This window comes from Eretmochelys imbricata, chromosome 6, assembly GCF_965152235.1.
Source record: "Eretmochelys imbricata isolate rEreImb1 chromosome 6, rEreImb1.hap1, whole genome shotgun sequence".
NCBI classification, from domain to species: domain Eukaryota; kingdom Metazoa; phylum Chordata; order Testudines; family Cheloniidae; genus Eretmochelys; species Eretmochelys imbricata.
Genome location: NC_135577.1, coordinates 118,274,158 through 118,296,632, shown reverse-complemented (window position 1 = coordinate 118,296,632; position 22,475 = coordinate 118,274,158). Strand labels below are relative to the sequence as shown.

Sequence of the window (22,475 nt, the reverse complement as noted above, 5' to 3'; positions counted from 1 at the left end):
GTTAATGCACTTAATGCACTTAGAGCATTTTCTGTGGGGACACACACACTCGAATATATAAAACTGATTTCTAAAAAACCGACTTCTATAAATTCGACCTAATTTCGTAGTGTAGACATACCCTTTGAGAAAGATGTGGACAAACTGGAAAAAGTCCAGAGGAGAGCAACAAAAATGATTAAAGGTCTAGAAAGTATGACCTATGAGGAAAGATCGTTTCGTCTGGAGACGAAAAGACTGGGGTGGAACATAACAGTCTGCCATTATGTAAAAGGTTGTTCTAAAGAGGAAGATGATAAATTGTTCTCCTTATACAGTGAGGACAGGACAAGAAGTAATGGACTTAAATTTCAGCAAGGGAGATTTAGGTTAGATATTAGGAAAACCTTCTAACTGTAAAGGTAGTTAAACACTGGAATAAATTACCCAGGGAGGTTGTGGAATCTCCATCATTGGAGGTTTTTAAGAACAGGTTAGACAAATACCTGTCAGGGATTGTCTAGATCAGGGGTAGGCAACCTATGGCATGCATGCCATAGGCGGCAAGCGAGCTGATTTTCAGTGACACTCACACTGCCCGGGTCCTGGCCACCGGTCGGGGGGGCTCTGCATTTTAATTTAATTTTAAATTAAGCTTCTTAAATATTTTTAAAACCTGATGTACTTTAAATACAACAATAGTTTAGTTATATATTATAGACTTATAGAAAGAGACCATCTAAAAACATTAAAATGTATTACTGGAACACGAAACCTTAAATTAAAGTGAATAAATGAAGACCCGGCACACCACTTCCGAAAGGTTGCCGACCCCCTGTCTAGATAATACTTAGTCCTACCTCAGTGCTGGTAACTGAACTTGATGACCTATCAAGGTCTCTTCCAATCCCACATTTCTATGATTCTAGAAACATTGCCATTTTACAGATGTGCAAGACAGAGAGATTAAGTTACTTGTCTGGGTGGCAGTGTGGATTTGCCAGGGGCCATGATTTCGAAAAATCTATTTGCTAATCCTGGTTCTCACATGACTTACTGTATAACTTGAGGCAACTACTGTTTTCAAATTGGATTACAATCGGAGGATAATGATATTTGCTTACTTCACAGTGTTCCTTATGTAGGAAGTTTTAGTAAGTTCAGTCAGTAGCAAAGTTGGGAATAGAGCACTGTTCATTACAGTAGGCTATATGGAAAATGTAAGTCACCTCCTGTGATGGGTTGGAGGAGTCCCATACCAATAGAGAAGGGGTTAAGGAGAGCCTTTTAGCTCAGCTAGCCCTGCCCAGCTATACCTGTGGCCACTGCCAAGCCTGGAGGGGGAATAAATGGAGAGAACCTGGATCATTTCAGGGCTTGACTGGCCAGGAAGGAGGACAGAGCTCTGCCTCTCTTTACTTACAGAGTTCGGAGACAGCCCTTCTAGCTGGAGCAGCCACTGGGAGGAACAGTTAGACCCCAAGGAACATTCAATGCTCGAATCATAGGCCTTGTCTATACTACCGCAGTAAGTCAACCTAAGTTACGCTACTTTAGTTATGTGAATAACGTAACTGAAGTTGATGTAGCTTAGGTCAACTTACCGCAGTGTCTACAACACGCTGTGTCGATGGGATGCAAACTTACCTTACTCTTCTTGGGAAGCTGCAGTACCAGAGTCAACGGGAGAGTGCTCTGCCATCAGCTTAGACCCAAAAAATCGACACCACTGCATCGATCACACAAGTGCTGATCTACCAGTAATTGTAGATATGGCCATAGACTGCTTAGGATCCAAGCCCGAAGGAAAGGACAGGGACATCCCCACCCCCTGGAAGACTCAGGGCAGATGGCCCACTATTGAGTTACATTTGCTTTCTACTGTAGAACATTTTGGGGCTGAGCCCCTCAAAACCACATCTAGAAAGTGGGTAAGACTTAAAGGACAATTAGCTGGTGAGCCGGAGCCCACCTCAGTGGACACCAAAGATTGAGACTTCTTCCCTGCCAGGAAGACCCGCATCTGGGCACTTGGAAAGTCTACAAGGGGGCACTGCTATAGCCACACCACTGTCCTCACAATAACACTACGATATTGTGGACTCCCTAAAGCATTTGCAAATTTTGGAAAATTTTAAGAGCCTAAGCAAGTTTGGGATTATGCTGAAGTTCTTCAAGAGTGAGATTTTTCAAAGACGCTTTATGTTGAGCAAAACACCCACTTGCACATGCGTGCCCCATTGATCTATGCCATAGATCAAGAAATAAATAAAAAATGTACTGCAGATGCATGAAAAATGTAACATTCATAACTTCAGAGCTATTAAATCAATTTCTTTCGAATTTGACTTTGCCATGGAGTTGCAAACACAAAATTTCTGATAAAAAAATATGGGTTGATTAATAAAAAGCCATTTCTCAGAAATGTCTGAATATATTTTGCTGAATTTTTCCCAAAACTTTGGCTCTGAGTCAGGGCAAGCATGGGACATTTCAGCCTAAAATTCTGAGCAACTAGAAAAAAAGGATATAAAGACATTTAAATACAGTGGGAACAATAACTCCTGTTATAACACATTGTTTCCAAAATATCTATAATGAAGTAAAGTATTTTATTGACCAGTATTTTAAAAAAGTACTTTCACACCAATAATTTGGCATACATATGCTTTGCGGTACTAAAGTTCATTCTTTTAAATCCATGATTAAAGCATTTTCTGGATGCTTTGCTTTTCATGCAACCATAAACTTAAAATTTGTTCCTACTGTTCACAGCTTCCATTGAGAAAACTGGTGAGAAATTAATCTGAATTTTCCTCCTCCTCCTGTGCAGATGTGGTATTACTACTCCCACTTCATATTCTGAAAAATATATTTTTATTCAAGCTATCATTTTTGTAACACTACACCAATCTCAGTGCCTTAGTCACAATATCATTTTTTAAGAGTAAACACTTACTGATCCCTATTAACGAGGAAACAAAAATTTCCTCAGTTGTTTCCCCAGGACTCTGATAGGGCACCTCTGATCAACCCACGCAGCTGGTCACGCCTTGAACCTGGTGTTTGGATTACTTATCGATACAGAGGAGACCACAATGCAGCCACTGCCTTGGATACACTATTATCTAACTAAGGCAATGGTGAGAATTCTCTAGTAACCAGACAACTCATGATCCTAGACTGTCCACAAATTTCCAGGGATCCCATCAAATTCCAAAACATGGTAAAAGTCAGCAGCACTCTGCCCACAGGTCAAATAATTAAGGCTCTGGTAAGCTATTCTCCTCTACCCATAGCCACTGAGGTTCTGATTCCCAAATGATGGCTTCCTCCTAACTGTCCACACAGATCTCCTTCGTTTTCTGACAGCCTGATCCAGATGACAAGAAGAAAATGGCACAAAACAAGAAGATTAAACATCAGTGGTATCTAGCCCTTCTGTGTGAAGCTAAAGTGCTGCAATAGATCTCATCAAATGAGGTACTACATTAAGTATGGTTGAATAGCTACTTGAAGGGTGGGGATTAAGTAGAAGGTCTGAGAGCTCAAAAGTCAAAAAGTCCCCAGAACTACCTAAAACCTGTGGGGTCTTGTGGAAGGATATATTTAACATTCTCTATAGTGGTAAATGCTCAGTTCACAAAATCATATTACATGACACAGAATCGCATGAAGCCTGAACCTTCAAACCCTCCAGACATTAATTAAGTGGGAGTTCTGCATATGGAGAGCTTGCAAATTTGGGCTTTGTCACTGGTATCCCTCAGTCTCACTGGTGATCTAGAAATGTAGTGGTAATTACTAATCCCGGCTGGGTGTGATGGAGGTTAGTTAGAATGACTGACCCCAGCTGTGGAGAATCAGAGAGAAGATTATTTAAACAGCTGAACTCAGTCAGGGAGAAGACCCAGGAGACAGGAACAAGAAGAGTTCCCTCTTTGAGAAAGGCATGGGAAAACTAGGCTGGAAAAGAACCAAAGGGAGCAAGACAGGCCTGCAAAGAACAGAGAAATCCCTGAGGTAAACTGCCAAAGTCCCTGGGGGAAAATGTGCTGGGGAAATTCTGCAGGATCTAGGAGTACAGACAAAAGCAGAAGATACTTCAGAGAGGCCTGAGAGTGGCAGAACAATTATTAGTTGGAAGACACTGGACTCATAGTTGGACTCTTATTACCCCTGGAAGGGGAGTGAAATTTTATGTCACTTTGCTGGAAGGCTAGGCCATTGTGGGACCAAGGAAGTGGCTACATGGGGGAGAAAGGGGTGGGACAGAGGTACAAGAGGCAAAGTCCCCTGCAATATAGTGACCTGATGCCAGGGGAGTGCTACAGCAGAAAGAGCTACCTATTACAGCCCTTAATCTACTAAAATAACTCAATTTCAGTTGGCCAATTTAGAATGAATAGATGACATTAAATAGATGAATAGATCCCCATTCCTTTAACTGGAACATATGACATATTGTATGCAAGGCCAGCTCCAGGATTTTTGGTGCCCCAAGCAAAAAAATTTTGGCCACCCCTGCTTTTTTTTCATGCCCCCCCTCCCCCAGCTCCGCCCCTTCCTAACCCCTTCAACAAATCCCTGGCCCCACCTCTTCCCCCGGGCATGCCGCATTTCCCCCCCACACCATTCTTTCCTGCGGCTCCCCCCCCCAAACCCCAGCCCTAGCTCCGCCTGCTCCCCTGAACACGCCGCCGCTCCACTTCTCCCCACTCCCTCTCAGATGAGGGAGAGGCAGCGCGTTCAGAGGAGCAGGTAGAGTGGAGGTGAGCGATGGTGTGGGGGGAGCACAGGAAGTAACGGGGGGGGGGGGGTAGAGGAACCACTCCCCGCCCCAGCTCGCCTCCACTCCACCACCGCCACCTCCCCCGAGCGTGCCACCGCTCGGCTTCTCCTCTCTCCTTCCCTCCCTCCCCGGCTTGCCACGCAAAACAGCTGTTTCACGCGCGGCAAGCCTGGGAGGGAGGGCGGAGAAGCGCAGTGGCGGCGGTGCACTCAAGGGAGCAGGCGGAAGCAAGGCGGGGGCACATTTCTAGGGGCGGCATGGCCGGCACCAGAATGCCGCCCCTAGAAATGTGGCGCCCCAAGCACCTGCTTGTTTTGCTGATGCCTAGAGCCGGCCCTGATTATATGCATTATACACACACACAAAATCTCACTCAGACATGCAAGTTCAATTATTTGATATCTGAAAAACCTGCCTTACAGTGAGAGATGTAAGGAGTTTAATCTACTTGGTTTATCTAACAGAAGATTAAGAGATGATGTCATCAAAGTCTGTAAATACCTACGTGGACAAAATTTTTAACAGTAGAAGATTCTTTAATGGACAAAGGCATAACAAAATCTAATCTCTGGAAGCTGAAGCTAGACAAATTCAGACTAGAAATAAGGTTCAAATTTTTAACATAAGGATAATTAATCACTGGAACAGCTTTTCTAGGGATGTCATGGATTATCCATCATTTGAAGTCTTTAAATCAAGATTGGATATCCTTCATAACATATTCTGCAACTCCGCCAGAAGTTATGGGCTTGATCCAGGAATTACTGGTGAAATTCTATGGTCTGTGTTATAAAGGAGGTCCGATTAGAAGACCACATAGTCCCCTTCTGGCTTTAAAATGTATGAATCATAATTATGACCTCACATTTTATTAAGGTCTTAATAACACATTACACACTTTCAAACTGACAGTATGTCTTTCAATAAAATAATAATCTCCCCAAGGTCAGAATCTGAGTACATTTTAACCAACTGAATGCAAGTGAATTTGTATCACAAGTGAAAGGAAGTTTGTCACATTGTTGAAGAGTCTGGGTTTATTTTACTGATTGCGTTGACTGGAAATTCATTATTTATTACTATTATTTATTATTTGAGTGACTAAGTTATTAAGAGTTGTGTGTTGTGAATTCCCTTTTAGCTTTAAGTAAGTGTGGGGGAGGGGGTAGCAGACAACACAGCATAGGTAGTAATCTTGGTGGAGATAGAGAAAGTAGAGGCTTGGGAATGGGGAGGGCAGCAGAGAGGTTGTGTGGTGATGTCCCTGGGTAGCAGGGATTGCAAGTTGTAAGTATGTAAGCAGGAGTGGGGTATAAAGGTGATATCGGAGTTTGAGGAACTCAGGTAATGAGGTGAGTGGGGCTTCGTACAGGAGGAGAAGCAAAAAGGCGGATAAGGATTAAAGCTTTTCCTGCCTTCTCTGCCCACAGACTACAATGATTAGCAACACAGAGGCCCTTCTTCCTGGCAAGCCATAACAAGTGCTACACACCTCCATGCTCCCCCACATTCCAGCTCTTTCCCCATCCCCTGCAAAAGATGCATTAACTTCCTGCTAGTTCCCAAAACTGCTGAGCTGCACGGTATTTGGCAACATGAGTCCCATTGTGATTCTTCTCCTACAGAGGAGTGCAGCATATTTCTGGCAATGGAAAACCACAAAAGGCTTGTCAAATCCAGACCGTGCCCTCTTTTTTTTAAATGAAGGTGCAACCTTGTTTTGTCAGCACAGTTTAGCTGAACCCCTTCCTTTTCACCAGCCCCCTCCCACTACTTCAGTCTCTAATAATGAGAGTGTCCCGGAGAAGAGGTGGTTACAGCAATTTGGGCCAACAAATCTAGCTAACACTCCACAATGAAGGAGGCTGTCAAGTTGGGAAACAGCTGACAGATCTGAACAATTCCATTGTCTCTTTTTGGCAGAGATCAAATTGTTTATGATGAATGGGGAGAATAACTGACTAAATTATGATTTCAAAAGCAGTATGTGTCTAAGGTAGGAGTACACACACACACACACACACCAGTTATTTACCTATAGGAACCCATTGCGTCCAGGGATGCCACTTCAGATTGGGGTTGGGGGGGGCGCAGATTTAACCATGATTTCAGGGGCTACTTAGGCACCTGAAAACTCTAGCTTTTTTGCAGATAACAATTTAGAAATTATCTGACAGGAGCACTGTATCTAATTCCTATATAAAGAAAGAAAAAATATATACACAAACACTAATTGAAACTATATTTTAAGTTTATATGTCAATCTAGCAAATGTTTCCAATCCCAAACCCTGAGGTAACAGTTTTGGAGCCTTACAACAGATATCAGAAACACAAGTTTGATACTTTGTATGCTATCTTTAGTAGAGATAAATAAAAATAAATAAAATCTGCTTGCCCCTACAACTGTTTTTTATTAAATGTCTTATGTTCAAATTATGAAGAGGAGAATGAGAGAGATAGTTTATTCCAGGAATGTTTAGAGGTAAATAAATTATTAAAAACAATTAAAACCACTCCAGATATGAGCTAATACAATGGATAATGCCATGGTCTCATCTTGGCAAAATTGTTAATGGCCTTGTTGATATCCAGGTGTTTTGAAGCTTCACATTCACAGACTAAAATTACCAACTCACTTTAGCATTCATCTCCCATTGTGGATCTTAAATAGTCCTTTACTCTTGAGCACAGAGAAGTACCTTTCTCGTGATGCTGTAGAGACTGGAAGTCTCAACATAATATCTACATTAGACAGCAAAGACTGGTAACCCGTTGGTGTGTCATTGAGAACATTCCAGAATTCAGAAATTGAAGTCAATTTTTTTGGTGCAATGTGCTTCTTAGCAACTTCTACTTCTGCATCCAGATCACAAAAATTGGTGCCTGTTGATCCATACTGATCTGCCATTATTTTCAATTTCTCACAATCAAGAAAATTTTCACTTTTCCGGTCACAAGCAGTTAGTGCAGAAAGCAAACTGGAGTTGAAGGTGAATCCTCTATCAAGCTCAGCAAGAATTCTGTTCAGAACAGAATTGTAGAAATCAGATTTTATAGATTTTGAGTGCTCTTGGAAACATCATGTGTCAATGACTCACTCAGTGTTCTAGAAACAAATAACAAGGCCAGCTTGTAGGATACTTTGTTAGGTCTTCTTGCTATTTTTTGTATTTCTGTGCTGATCAAAAGTTCCAGTTGCCTGATCCAGACTAACAGTTTCAAGTTCCTTGGCAATGATCTCCGCTTCATCACATAGTCTTTCAGATGTTCTTATTTCTTGAATAGCAACATTGCTTGCTACTAAATCCATGGCACTTGATAAATTCAGTTTTTTATTCTGCCGTTCTTCTAAAACACTATTCAAAATTTTGAATATTCTTTCCAAAACCAAGAGCTTCAACAGAAAGGAATAGCTCTTTAGCCTTACCATCAAGTCCTTTGCAGAGCTAACTGATGGTCCATCAGCTCTCTGAACTGAAATGGCTTCCAGTGTTTCCACTACAGTGCCATAACTTACATGCAGTTTTCAGAGGGAGTCATGCTGGTATGACCAGCGAGTTTCACATACTGTACCTAGCTCGAGTACCTTCTGGCCTAGCTCCTGCTGTGCCTTAAACAGTTCATGGTGCTTGTAACTACTGCTAAAGATGTACAGTTCCTTGGCAAATGCAAAGACTTCCTGATACTGGGTGATGCTGGAATATGTATCTGCAATGACAAGATTAAGCCTGCAAGCATGGCAGTGCACATAAATGGCAGGCATAATCCTTTCCTGAATTTGAGCTTGTACTGCCCACCCAGATAGAAGCTCCATCATAGCACTGAGCAACAATGTAATTAATATCAAGCTTCAAATACTGTAGTTCTTCAATAATCATTTTTAAAAAGGATTCAGCATTTAGATTTTCCATATGGAAGCAGCCCAGAACTCTTTCCTGAATTATTCCTTTTCGATAGAAGTGTAAAAGGAGACACAGTTCTTCTTTTTTTTTTTTCATGCATCTTTAGTTTCATCAACAAGGACAGAAAAATACTTGACATGTCCAACCTCTTCAACAATGCTTTCTCTCAGGGCTTCTGCTGCAGAATATATTAAATCATTCTGGTACTGGTGAGAGGTACAGTGTCTGTGACACTGTATGGAATTTGGGGGACACTTTAGGATATTATGAACACCAATATTGTAAAATTGCAATGAGTTGTGCAAGATATGCCATGCAAGATATCTGCAAAAATGTTATAATTTGCCAAGTATAATAAATCTTGTTTATATGTTTGTATCACCTTTGTATTATGAGTTATAGATATGTATATATGTCTGTATTTCAAACTTGTGCTATGCTTCTGGGTGACACCCCCTGACAGTCTGGCATCAGCACTGCTTAGCCTGTTTGACAGCTCATCAAGGAGTATCAATGGTACAATTAACCCACTGAAAGGGTCAAGGGCTACACCTTATGACTCAGCAAGGCATGCAAGGGCATGCATATGGATAGAACTCTAAGGCTTCCAGGCCATGTGCTGGGGAGCTTGCCTTTGGAACAAAGGAAGCACAAGTTGCATGGCAACAGACTATAAAAGGCAGCTGCATCTTCTCCATTTTGTCTTCATTCCTGCTTCTTACCTCTGGAGTAATCTTTCTACAAATGAAGCTCTGAACAAAGGACTGAATGACCCATCCAAGCGGTGGATGTGTTCCAGAGGGACTTTCAAGCCAGTAAACTCACCAATACTGCTAGGAGCCTGATACGTGGACTTTGAATCTTTGTACGTACGTGACTGCTTTACCATTTAACATCTCTCTTCTTGTTCTTTCTTCTTTATAATAAACCTTTAGTTTTAGATAGCAACGGATTGGCTGGCAGTGTGGTATTTTGAGTAAGATCCAAACTTATACTGACCTGGTAACGTGGCTGACCCTTTGGGGTCAGAAGAATATTTTGTATATGTGAACAGAGTTTAAATAATTTCTTACTGTACTGGACCAATGTGCTGACTTGGAGCCAGAGAACTGGAATGCAATAAAGGGGGCTGTGTGATTTCCTTTTTCAGCTTCTCAATAACCAGTGTGGGGGATCAGGAGCACAATTTGTGACTGGTTGGGGAGTTTAACTTCAGACTTACCCACCAGTCTTGGGAGTATCTGCTCTCCCTTTTGCAGCCTGCCCTGACCATGGCATTTCCAGTAAGGATTGCCCCAGACACACTGGATCACAGTGTCCATACTTGCTTCTTGGTCTATTCAAAAGGCTGGGCTGAGTTGAAGCAACCAGCTCAAGAATTTCCATGAAATTGCCTTGATTGCTAGAGTTAGGTATTTCATCATGCTGTGGAAAAGCAATACCATGCAGAGCATGGATACCTTTAAGAGTGTTTCAACATACTGGCAATTTTCAGCTATGGAAGCCTGACGACTGGAAACAAGTTGATCTGCAACACTTTTTGAACTGCTGCTCCTAAGTTTCAAGTAGTTTTGCCATGAGATGAAAACTGCCGTATGCCTGGAACTGAATGGATGTTGTTTTAACAAACTATGAAAATCTTCCCATTTCTTAAAGCTACACTCAATGAATGTTCTGTTGTTGCATTGTTCTCCTGGTCCAATTGTGCTTTGAGTAGTAAAGTGATGCCATTGAAAGCAAAAAACAGAATCCTCTACAACTGAGTATTCAATAAAGGGGTACAAAGAAAACCAACTACAGTTGAAATGTCAACCTTAGGCTGTATCGGTTGTTCCTCTTTGTGCAATGAAATAAGCTATGGAGATGTTGTTGTTTTTCCTGTCATGAACAGGTAAACTCTGTTTAACAAAACCTTCTACCCCGCTGGTGATGTCAGAACACACAGGACATCCTGAGATATGTAGTTGGTAGCCACTGATATATTGGCACAAGGATCATTATCCTGTTTGTTTTTCTGTGCTGAGTGCAGAACAATGCTACTTGAAAATGATCTGCGCAAATGCTTCCTAAAGGATGGTTCTTCACTGTCACAGTTTTCATAGCCAGGGGCCTTTCTTTTAAAAAATGATAAAATATTCCTCTGCTGTGGTGGTAGAGGTGCCACTGTACATGGGAAATTTTTTTTTTTACATTAGCTTTTAAACATACAAAAATAGTAATAAAATAAAATCTACACTATTCTTTTATTTTTATTAAATTAAATATTATTTAAAGGCAACACAACAATGCCTTTCAATGAGGCAGTGAATACTTGTGCAATAAATGAAACAAAGACGTATGAAACACTATGAAGCAAAAAATAAAACAGTATTTTTTTCCCTTTTTCTTTCCCCCCAATTACATGAAAGGCTTGGAAATGATTACTGCTTCCTGCTCTGATTTGGTTTATGGCAGCACAAGTGAATCAGATGTTAGTGAGTGTATTAGTGGTGAAAACAAATCATTCTGCAAAATAAAACTGAAGAAACCAAAGGAAAAAATGGTCAGTCAAATCAAACACTATATAAAGCATGTGTCTGCTTAGCACTGTTAGATAACCCTGCTTTTTTAAAAAAAAAAAAAAAAAGACATCCACGCATATACACAGAATTCAACAAGGAACTCTTCATGGAGGTATGCTTCAGGGAACAGGATATCACACACTGAAGCAATAACTCTGGCTCTCTAACAGACACACACTGTGTTATTGCCATTATCTACTCCAGCGGTTCTCAAACTTCATTGCACAGCGAACCCCTTCTGACAACAAAAATTACTATATAACTCCAAGAGGAGGGACCAAAGCCTGAGCCCACCTGAGCTCCACCACCCCAGACGGGGGGGGCAAAAGCTCGAGCCCCACCATCCTGTGTAGCGGATGAGGGAGAGGGGGGCCAAAGCCGAAGCCCAAGGGCTTCAGCTCCAGGCAGGGGGCCTGTAACCTGAGCCCCGCTGTCCAGGGCTGAAGCTGAAGCCTGAGCCCCACTGCCCAGGGCTGAAGCCCCTCAGGCTTTGGCTTTGACCAGAACAGCGGGGCTCAGGCTTCGGCCCTGGGCCTCTGCAAGTCTAACACCATCCCTGACGACCCTATTAAAATGGGGTTGTGACCCACTCTGGGGTCCCAACCCACAGTTTGAGAACCTCCGATTAGTCAATTGTTTTTCACTCCACTAAAAATGTATTTTAACATATGCGATTTAGTTGTTTTTTTTTTCCCTCTTTCATTAAGAACAGGGATTTATTTTTCTAATTATTTTGGCATTTACATTTACCCATCACAATCATGTACATGACTCACTAACATTTGACTCCATCATTACTATTAGTATCAGACTTGGAACCATACTTATTTCTTTCAAATTTTAAGTTATTTTACAGATACAATTAAAAATGCAATTTGAAAATAAGCAACCTTCATCTGCACAGTGTCTAAACTTAGGTATTTCACTAATGTTAATGACACTGGTCAATATTAGATAGTTGCTTTATTTTTTTTTCTTGCAACTGGCACTGCTAAGGTGAGTACAAGCTAAGTTTACATTCTAGAAGGCTACTACTATTTGATTGTATCACTTTAAATAATGAATGACAAAGCAGAAGATGGTAATAAGCGTAATAATGATAATTACTCCAGCCAGGGCAGGTTAGACATTTTAGAATTCACTACTCAAAGAATTAAATTTAAGCATAAGCATTCGATGAAGTGAGCTGTAGCTCACGAAAGCTTATGCTCAAATAAATTGGTTAGTCTCTAAGGTGCCACAAGCACTCCTTTTCTTTTTGCCAATACAGACTAACACGGCTGTTACTCTGAAACCAAGCATAAGAGACAAAATTATGAAATACACAGCCCTGTAAAAAAACTAACAGAACAGTACTGTAATCCTTAAACTTTGAAAGAATAAAATTACAGAGAATATATATGCATTGCACATTTTGACAGGAAGTACCAAGAACAACAAAACAATCCCCTAAACTAGTTAAAACTATAATAATAATTTTTAAAAATCGCTGGCCTATTATTATGTGTGTGTGTTTTCAGGCTGTCAGGGCAACAAGTGTTTACATTGTAAGAACATGAGTTAGAACATAGGCACACTATGCGTTCAGAGAATTTTCTTACTTTTACTCTTCATGTAATTCAAATAAACAAGGTATTATGTTATAAAATGAAGCAGACTCTGCCTGAAGCCTGTCTGTGAACTTCAGTGAATACTGAAGTGATGGACTAAAGAATCAACTGAATATGATGTGCACAACTTAAATGGATTATTTTTTTAATCAAAGAGACCAAATAATGACACACGTCGTTGAAAAAAACATACGTACCAGAAAGGATGGAACACGATGTCTAAAAAGCAGAATTCTTCCAACCTCCACCAATGTGTATGTAGACACAGGACTGTTTCAACACAAGAAGTGATGCCATGCGTTAATACACTTCCCACTGAAGTGAAGAGCGCCATGAGGTGGCGGCTGTGGATTATGGGATTTGTAGGAACAGGCTGGGAAAATCAGCAAAAAGAATGCGACTGCACAAACATCATATTTTAGATATGTGTATTGTTCGTAAAATTATAATATGGTATGAAACTTGGGGGAGAGCGGGTGGTGTCCTCCTGCCCTCCCTAAATAGTGACTCTGCCTGCCTCCCCCACCCCCTGCAAGAAATCTGCAAGATTGTCAGGGCAAAATTTGAAAAAGAGAGAATTATTAAATGTCTCTTCTGCAAAGAAAATTCTTTCTACATAGAAAATTCAACTGTCCTCTGCCAAATTTGGAAACTATTTTTACTCACTGAAGTGTGAAGCATAAGGATTTTAGTCCTGAACTAAGTGTACATCTCAATTCAACCTTAACTGGCGTTCCCACTGATGCCTTCATTACATGCACAAAGAAGATATTTCAGCACGTCTCATCAATGGAACATGTTATTCCCTAATAAATCCACTTGGTGTCACTAACTGACCATCAGTCAATGAATATTTGAAACACCATCCTCACGAAACTAGAGAATCAAAGCTTTTAAAGAAGTTTAATACAGTAATTTGATCGAAGTAATGCCGAATTATCTAATCATTACAAGAACATGTGAAGAACTACCTTTGGACAGTCATGCAATTCTAATCTCCTCACTATTTTACCAGCACACATTACTGTATTTAGGTAAATGAAAAATTATCTTCTGTTTTTGGCATTACAATGAAGACTTAAATGAAGTTTTAAACATTTCTGACAACAGCATTGCCAACTCTCACAATTTCATCACGAATCTCACCCAATTTATTGTTTTTCTTAGAGGCTCAATTCTTGGAATCAAGGGATTACACAGAATCTCAGCTTTCATTAAAAAAGTAAGTTTCTGGCCCTCATTGTTGTGACACAAAGCTTGAAAACATGACCCCAGTATACCCTAAAAGTTCAGAAATTGGAATGCAAATAAACAGCACACCATTTTTTTAAAATCTCATGATTTTTATGCTACTCTCATGCTTTTCTGGAGGGCCTGAATCAAGGGTTGTAAACATTTAGGGTTGTCATTATCAAGACAACGATTCCAAATCTCCAAACACAGAAGTCAAGTCACTTGTCACACAACACACACCTGTGTTTGCTCTTCAAACATCCAGCAAGTGTCAAAGTCTGCACCACACTCCACAACAGATGTCATGCTGAGACACTACCCCTTCTCAAATTAATATAGCACTAGAATTTTGGGCCCCAACAGAGTTCCCAAAGCATGATGCAATTATGTAACACGCATCCTATCTGTTCAGCTGTTCAACTGATTTTGTCTTAAATCCATTATTCTCCCTCTGGGATTGGTGCATAAAGTACACTAACTGTGGAAACTACATAAACTAAAACAAATCCACTTACCTAATACAAGTTTTGAAGAATTTTTATCAGGTTTGCTAGTAATAGACGTGTGTTTTTTGAACAAGTGTTAGTGCTTTCATAACCATCTGCTTGTCCTTTCAGATCCTGTAAGAAAATCATAATGCTAATTTCTACTATCTCCATCACTTCCATAACAACAGACATAACCTCATGCTTATTAGATTAGGCTCCCTGATTATCCAAAATCACTAGTAGCTGAACCTGCCTATCTGAGGAACAGCCAACACATCTCCCTGTCTAGAAAACAATTTTCCAATTTTAGTTTATTCGGAGGAGTTATAAATAATGAAGGGGACAAGTGACTGATACAGAGTGATCTGGATTGCTTGGTTAACCGGGCACAAGCAAACAATGTGTTTTAATAGAGCAAATGTATACATCTAGGAACAAAAAGTGCAGGCCATACTTACAGGATGGGGGACTCTATTCTGGGAAGCAATGACTCTGAAAAAGATTAGGGGGTTGTGATGGATAATCAGCTGAACATCAGCTCCAAGTGTGACACTATGGCAAAAAGAGCTGATGCATAAACAGGGGAATTCTGACTAGGAGTAGAGAGGTTATTTTAACTCCGTAGTTGGCACTGGTGAGACCCTGCTATAAAACTGTGTGCAGTCTAGGACATACAATTCAAAAAGGATGTTTATAAATTGGAGAGGGTTCAGAAAAGAGCCACAAGAATGATTAATGAATTAGAAAACATACCTTATAGAGATATGCTAAATAGATTGAGCTCCTTGAGTCTAACAAAGAAAAGGTTGAGGGGTGACTTGATTAAAATCTACAAATATTTACATGATGAAAAAATATTTAATAATGGGCTCTTCAATCTAGCAGAGAAAGTTATAATACAATCCAATGGCTGGAAGTTGAAGCTAGACAAATTCAGATTGGAAATAAAATGTAAATGTTTAAGGGTGAAAGTAATTAACCATCAGAACAGTTTCCAAAAGATTCTGGTGGATTCTCCATCACTGCCAATTTTTAAATCAAGAGAGGATGTTTTTCTAAAAAGTATACACTAAGAATTATTCTTGGGAAGCTCTATGGCCTGTGTTATATAGAAGGTCAGACTGGATGATCGTAATGTTCCTTTCGGGCCTTAGAATCTATGACTTTATGAGGTCACTTTGCCAATTTGTTAATTGTTTACCAGTTATAAGGCACTTATTCATTTGTATTTATTAATTCTTGTTGAAAAGCTGTGCAAGAGATTTTGGCAATAATGGACAGATCTGGAAACAAGAAGAGTGTGATAGTTCTGGCTGTATGGGGGAAGGAGATGGGTGTTTACAATTACAGACACTACAGAAGTATAAAAGAAAACTTTAAGACTTTACATGTCAAAGGAAAGTGCTGCTAAGGCCAAATAAAAAATAAACCATGAATGGTTTCAGCAAATGATGGAGAAGAGAAGCCTTTATTGAACATTTTGTTACAGTATTTTTCTTTAAATTGACTTCTAATTATATGAATAATTCTAGTGTTCGGGTAGTTGAGATCCTACAATACGTCACTACAGAACCAAGCAGAAGCAACAGCAGATTACAGTAAAATACAATCTAAGTAAAACAAAAAGAAAATATAGATCTCCCCAAAACATTTACAAATAAGAGTTTATTCCAAGTAGTAACTGAACCAAACTCTAAACTATGACTACAGTCATTCAAACAATGATGGCATAGTAATAACCAGACATTGCATAGGATTGTCTAGTTTAGTGCATTTTAATCTCACTGAAAGAGATTGTGACGGCATTGGCTAGAACTAAACAAAGCACATGCAGTTCCTAGACAAAATTTTACATGAGCCGAGATCCTCAAATACCTTTGAGGATCTGGGCCACATTGTTTCAACAGCACCGTAGTGCATCCAAGCTATTCCAGTATTCTGTAATTCATGTTTTGAGAAGACTTCAAGTTATGTTTAGTGATGTGGAAAACTGTCCCTGAAGAATTGGTTTTCCTGGTGATCAAACTAATGTCTAAAAAAATGAAAGGCCAGTACATTAAAATGCCATGTCACTTAACTAGCTTCCATGATATTTCTGTTGCAATATAATGTATATATTCCATAATAGGACCCAGTTCATGAAAGCACTTGTGTTTGAGCTCTACTGAGTTCAAATTAAGCAGGTGCTTAAGTGATTTTGTGGATAGCAATGTTTCTTGAATATGGGCCACAAAGATGAACCGCAAGTGCTATATGTTAAAAGTCAAATGACAAAATGAAAATCTAAGATTAAAACTAAATTCTCAAAGATAAATTGCTGACAAGCATTATCTTGTCATTTTATAACCTAACACCCTCTTACTCTGACGATTCGTTGGTGTTACTTTCTCTACATCTGACATGTGGAAACAGTAAATGATTAGCTTAATTCAACCTCACCTCGGTTTTTGACACTGGGAGCACAGGATATAAAAAAAGATCAATAACCACCAGAAAACACTCTCCTCCTGAACTTTGAACTGAACTCAGAATTCCTGAGAATCATCATTCCTCCTTATGTGTAGAAAATAGCTGTGAAACAGACTAAGAAAGTATGTCTTTCATCAATCTCCACTGGCTAGGTCACAGAGGACAACAGCCTACTACCACTACAGTTAGTTAGCTCATGTGGCAAGAGGTCTGTGCTGGGGGTCTAAAGATTGCAATTCTATTCATGACCCATATAGTGGTCAATATGGTTTCTGTTTTTTTCAGTTTGCTTTCTTTAAAACTTAGGAAATTTGTATTATACATATATTATACATATATATTAAAAGAATGTTACAGCTGCAAAATTGAACACGCAAAAGTGAGGAAATGCCAGAATTAAGGTTGCCTGCGCATAGTTAATTTGGCCCCCTTTTGCTTAGGCATTATGACAGTCTTTAATTACATGATCATACTGTTACAGGGTCCTTTGGAAAGTATGTACTGAGTCAGGAGCTGACTCAGCCTGAGACTCAAATCCCCACCAGTATCAGTTTATTGAGACCAATTAACTGAGCTATGGCTGAGGGGATCATTTCAGAGGGAAGGAACCTAGCAGCTGGGAATATATAAATTGAGAGGAAGAAAGCTCTGGGGAGAGCAGAAAGCCCGAGGAAGACAGAGATAGTCAAAATTGGCTGTTGCTAGTCCTGTTCCCATCCCCAGAAGCAAGTGGGCAGATGGCTGGGGGATGGTAAATATATGTAAATAGTATTACAGGGGGTGGCCTGCTTGACCATCACAATAAAACACAATGCTGGTGAAGGATAACTGAAGTGGTGTGACAGACCGCATTTCATTCAATGCACAGGATGGCCAGTACTCAGGGAATGAACAGGATTGTATAATGAAAGAGACTTATCTGTAGGACCCCTACCTCATCTATTGCAGAGGTAGGAAGTTATGCAGCAAATGAAGCAGGGGATTATGCAGGAAATGAGGCTGCTTTAACCACCACTCTGAAGAATTGGATTCTATCCCTGCCTCTATCACAGAGTTCCTGTTAGCTGTGAGATTCTGGGCAAGTCACTTAAACCAAAATTTTCACAGATGGCCATTAACTGCGTTCCTCATTTTCTGTGTACCCAATAGAGACACCTGGGGATTCATTTTCAGAAGTGCTTAGCATTCTCAGCTGCAACTCAATGGGACCTGTGGTCTGAACATATAAAGGCCTATAAAACTTTTATCACCCTTGATAATTTTGGACTTCACTCCCCATGTGTAAAATGAGGCTAATAAATACATACCACCTTACTTCCCATGGATATTGTGAAGAAATTAATTCATGTTCGTGAAGCATTATCAGCTACTACAGTGATGGGCACCAGAGAAAAGACCATGAGGAAATTAATACTTCTATATCCAATGAAGAGTTTGAATGTTGCAGTAAATAAGGCATGGGATTATACACTTATTGATTAGGATAAAAAGAAATATTGAATAGCTGCTCTCTTAGGGCACGTCTACACTTACCTCCAGAGCGATCAATCCAGCAGGGATTGATTTATCGCGTCTAGTGAAGACGTAATATATCAACTGCCGAGCACTCTCCAGTACTCCACCGGAGCGAGAGGTGTAGGCGGAGTCGACAGGGGAGCGTCAGCAGTCGACTTAACGCAGTGAAGACACTACAGTAAGTAGATCTAAGTATGTTGACTTCAGCTACGTTAGTCACATAGCTGAAGTTGTGTAACTTAGATCGATTCCCCCCCCCCCCAGCGTAGGCCAGGCCTCAGTGACTACCATCCTTTCTGTGCACTGAATGAGGCAGGGATTCTATGGAAAAATATTATATACTGGTCAGAGATGAGAGGCTGATATGGATTTTATTTTAAAGTCACATATCCAAGTCCAGTGGTAGAGTTATAGATCACTTGGTTTCATATTTTAGAGAAGTATGTGCTGCAGTATGTAGCATGATATGCTACTGCATGTGATTTTATCTAACAGCCAAACAGCATGCACTATGATGTAGGTGTCTTCAGAGATATACCATCTTCTAACATTTCTCCCATAATTGTTGCCCATTTGTAACAGAAAATGGCTCAAGTGTTCTCATCAAATGGTTTGATGCAGAATGAGAGTTCACTTTGCTGTAAGTCATAACTACTTTTGGGGAATTTTAACTAATCAATACTGCTGAAGGAAAAGCCACTAGCCATTCAACTCTATTCTTTCTAGCAAGGCACTATTGACATGGTTGGAATATTCTATAGCTGGACTGTACAATCTTTGCCCTCCCCTGCCTCCTGAAATTTCAAAATTTTTTAAATGTTTAAAATATAGTGTACAGATAACAGAGTTGTAGCAGCAAATACCAACAGGACTTCAGGATCTTTACTGGTCTAGATGTAGCCTACTAGGTATTAAGTATAGCATGAACTGATGGAAGGTTGGACTGAGTAGCATGCATCGGAATTCAACTGCAAGTCTCACATCTCAAATATAGCTCTAGTAGAACATGTCCTTTTCATGGCGTTATAAGTTTAATATTATTTCCATAGTGCCTTACGCATCTAGTACGCTTTCACAAACAAAAAGACAGTTCTTTCTCTGAAGAGTTTACCATCTGGAAACTGATGATGCCCCAGAATCTTTTGGACCATCTCATTTGATGCACTGCTACACTCAGAACAAATGTATCTGAGAAATATTTGTGAAATATTATTTGCATTGCTAAAGAAACTCACTACACATAACTGTGCAAAAAACAGGGACAGACTCTTAAAGGAAAAAATTACAGAAGTAATGGGCCAAGAGGAATAAAATACACCAAAACCTACATTCATATATAGAACAGCATATTTAAGGCCAGTTCTGCCTTTGCTTCATATTGACTTTGTCAGAGCAGTATGATACATATGTATTTACAGCTATAGTGTGTCAAACCATAATCACAATTTTAAGAATAAAAAATTATCAAAACCCTGTTAACAGCAGTAGGGGCTACTCCTTGTACATTCATTTGGAAACTAAAAGTTCACCAGTGCTCAAGGTATTTCTATTTTGTGCCACTTCTGAAATCTGGAACAGAACACCATACAAGAAAGTTTTGATACTGGTGGCACTGTAGAGTTAAATCATGCTTTTCTCCCACTTCAGTATCTAGGGATCTTGATGATATGAGAGAATAAAAGGAAGCACATTTTTACTGGTGTGATATCAGCAACATGGATGTTATCACAACCAAAGAAATGAGAACCGTTTCAACTTAGTTTGGCAGAAAGATGAGAGGTGAAGATGTTGGTGATCAGCATTGTCTTTCATTTTCAGGAAGCAGCCTCAGCAAGACAGCTCTGAGATTAAATGCATTTCTCAATACCTGCCAGGAATGAAATCTCAAAAAACTGCTATCATACCCTTGTAACAAACAGGATATGGAAGGTACCAAGAGGCTGGCCAGTGTCTATACATATGCGAGAAAATCTTGAGCTTCAATTTGTACATGTTGCAATCAAGATATTTTTCTCATGGGGCGTTCTAGGCAACAACAAAAAGAGTATGCTCTACGCAGAGATGTGTAATATCCGTAATTTACATCTGATGAGAGAATGGAAGCACCAAGGACTATTCAACATAAGTCAAGATGTCAGCACAAGCTGGGCACGGTCCAGTGCACACGCACTCAGCAGTCTTTTACTGCTAGGGTCCTGAAACGTATTGTACAACCCCCCCCCCACACTTTTCCCCCCTTTACACACCCTACCCCAGAACCCCCCACACACACAGACCCTGCCCCCCCACAGACCCTACCCCAGAACCCTCCCCTACACAGCCCCTACCCCAGAATCCCTCCCCCCAGACAGACCCTGCCCCCCCCCACAGCCCCTACCCCAGAATCCCTCCCCCCAGACAGACCCTGCCCCAGAACCCCTCCCCCCAGACAGACCCTGACCCAGAACCCACAGAGCCTCCCCCGGCCCTGCGCCCTTTGACTCCCCGCAATGGCCCTCCCCCAGAACTAGTCCCTCGCTCCTCTCACACACCAGTTCAACTCCCTGCGGCAGCCTCCTCCGCCTCTCCCCCCGACCCACACGCGCGCGCGACGGGCCCGGCACGAGGGAATGACGTCACCATGAGCCGCCTGCCTCTCTCCCAGGCCCCGCATAGACATGCGCACGCTGCACGCCTCACCCCAACCCCGTCTGCATCCGCCGCTCACCCGAGCCGGCTGCTGCCCACAGTCCCGCCCCACCCAGCCCAGCCGTCCATTGGCTGTTTTTGCGCTGAGTTTCCGCTTTCACGATTGGGTATCAGCTCGGGAACGCGGGCAGTGGGATTGGTCCGGAAGGAGGCTGGCGGGGGGGGCCTCACTGGGCTGTGGGCGGAGCGGGGCGGGCTGACCCCTCCCCCATAGGCGGGGCGGCCAGGCCCGCAGCGTCACCCCTCCCCCGTAGAGGGGTACCCGGAACGTAGGGGCGACCCCTGTGGGCGCGGGGCTTGGCCGTGATGAACCTGCTCCCGGGCTGAGGGGGCGTGCGGGAGCAGCGGAGCTGGGGGCGGTGCTCTGAACAGACCCAGACCCTGGCCCCCACGCAGTCACGGGACCCCCCGACAGGCCCATGTACAGACCGGGGTGCAGTGCTAGGCTGTGACAGCGACAGGCCACCCCAACAACCGAGGGCGCGCTGAGGGTTGCCAGGCGTCCCGGTTTCGAGCGGAACGCCTGGTTGAAAAGGGACCCTGGCAGCTCCGGCCAGCACTGCCAACCGGGCCCTTAAAAGTCCCGTGGGCGGTGCTGCAGGGCGAAGGCCGGCTAGTTCCTACCTACCCTGGCACTGCACTGCGCCCCTGAAGTGACCCACAGATCCAGCTCCTAGGTGGGGCAGCCATGGGGCTCCACGTACTGCTCCCGCCCCAAGCACCGGCTGCGCACTCCAATTGGCTGGGAAACGCAGCCAATGGGAGCTGGGGTAGGGCGGTGCCTGCAGGCGAGAGCAGCGCAAGGAGCCGGACGGGGGACATGTCAGCTGCTTCCGGGGGGGCGCCTGGCACAGAGGCTAACAGGGAACCTGCCAGCCCCGCTGCACGCCGCTGGCTGGAGCCGCCATGATCCCTTTTGAACCGGCTGTTCCAGTTGAAAACCAGACACCTGGTCACCCTACTTGCAGGATAGGCGTACATTGCTTTGACCAGCGATGGGCCAAGTCCATCTCATGCAGCCCTGGGCTGCACTACTATGAACAGAGACTGGCCAACCTGTACAGCCCTGACATCCTGTGCTGAGCCAGTGACAGTCCCAAGTTCATCATGGACAGCCCAGGCCTGCGATCTTATGAACACAGACAGGCCACAGACCACTAGGTGCGTACAATGCTATGAGTAGTGGCAAGGCACAGGCCACAACGGAAAGCCCAGGCATGCAGTACTATGAACAAT

General features: G+C 42.0%; 1 protein-coding gene across 7 annotated transcripts in view; it reads right to left on the bottom strand.

The window, feature by feature from the left end:
* The window catches only part of WDR89 (WD repeat domain 89), a 44,182-nt gene extending 22,244 nt beyond the window's left edge, over positions 1 to 21,938 (bottom strand). For 2 of the 7 annotated variants that reach the window (XM_077819503.1, XM_077819504.1), the window contains exons 1-3: positions 21,083 to 21,213; positions 14,595 to 14,699; positions 13,044 to 13,116 (exon numbers count right to left, since the gene is read on the bottom strand). The gene's annotated coding sequence lies outside the window, so the exon portion shown is untranslated. The other 5 variants (XR_013346444.1, XM_077819505.1, XR_013346445.1 and 2 more) reach the window with 5 other exon arrangements.
* Between the last annotated feature and the right edge of the window lie 537 nt (positions 21,939 to 22,475).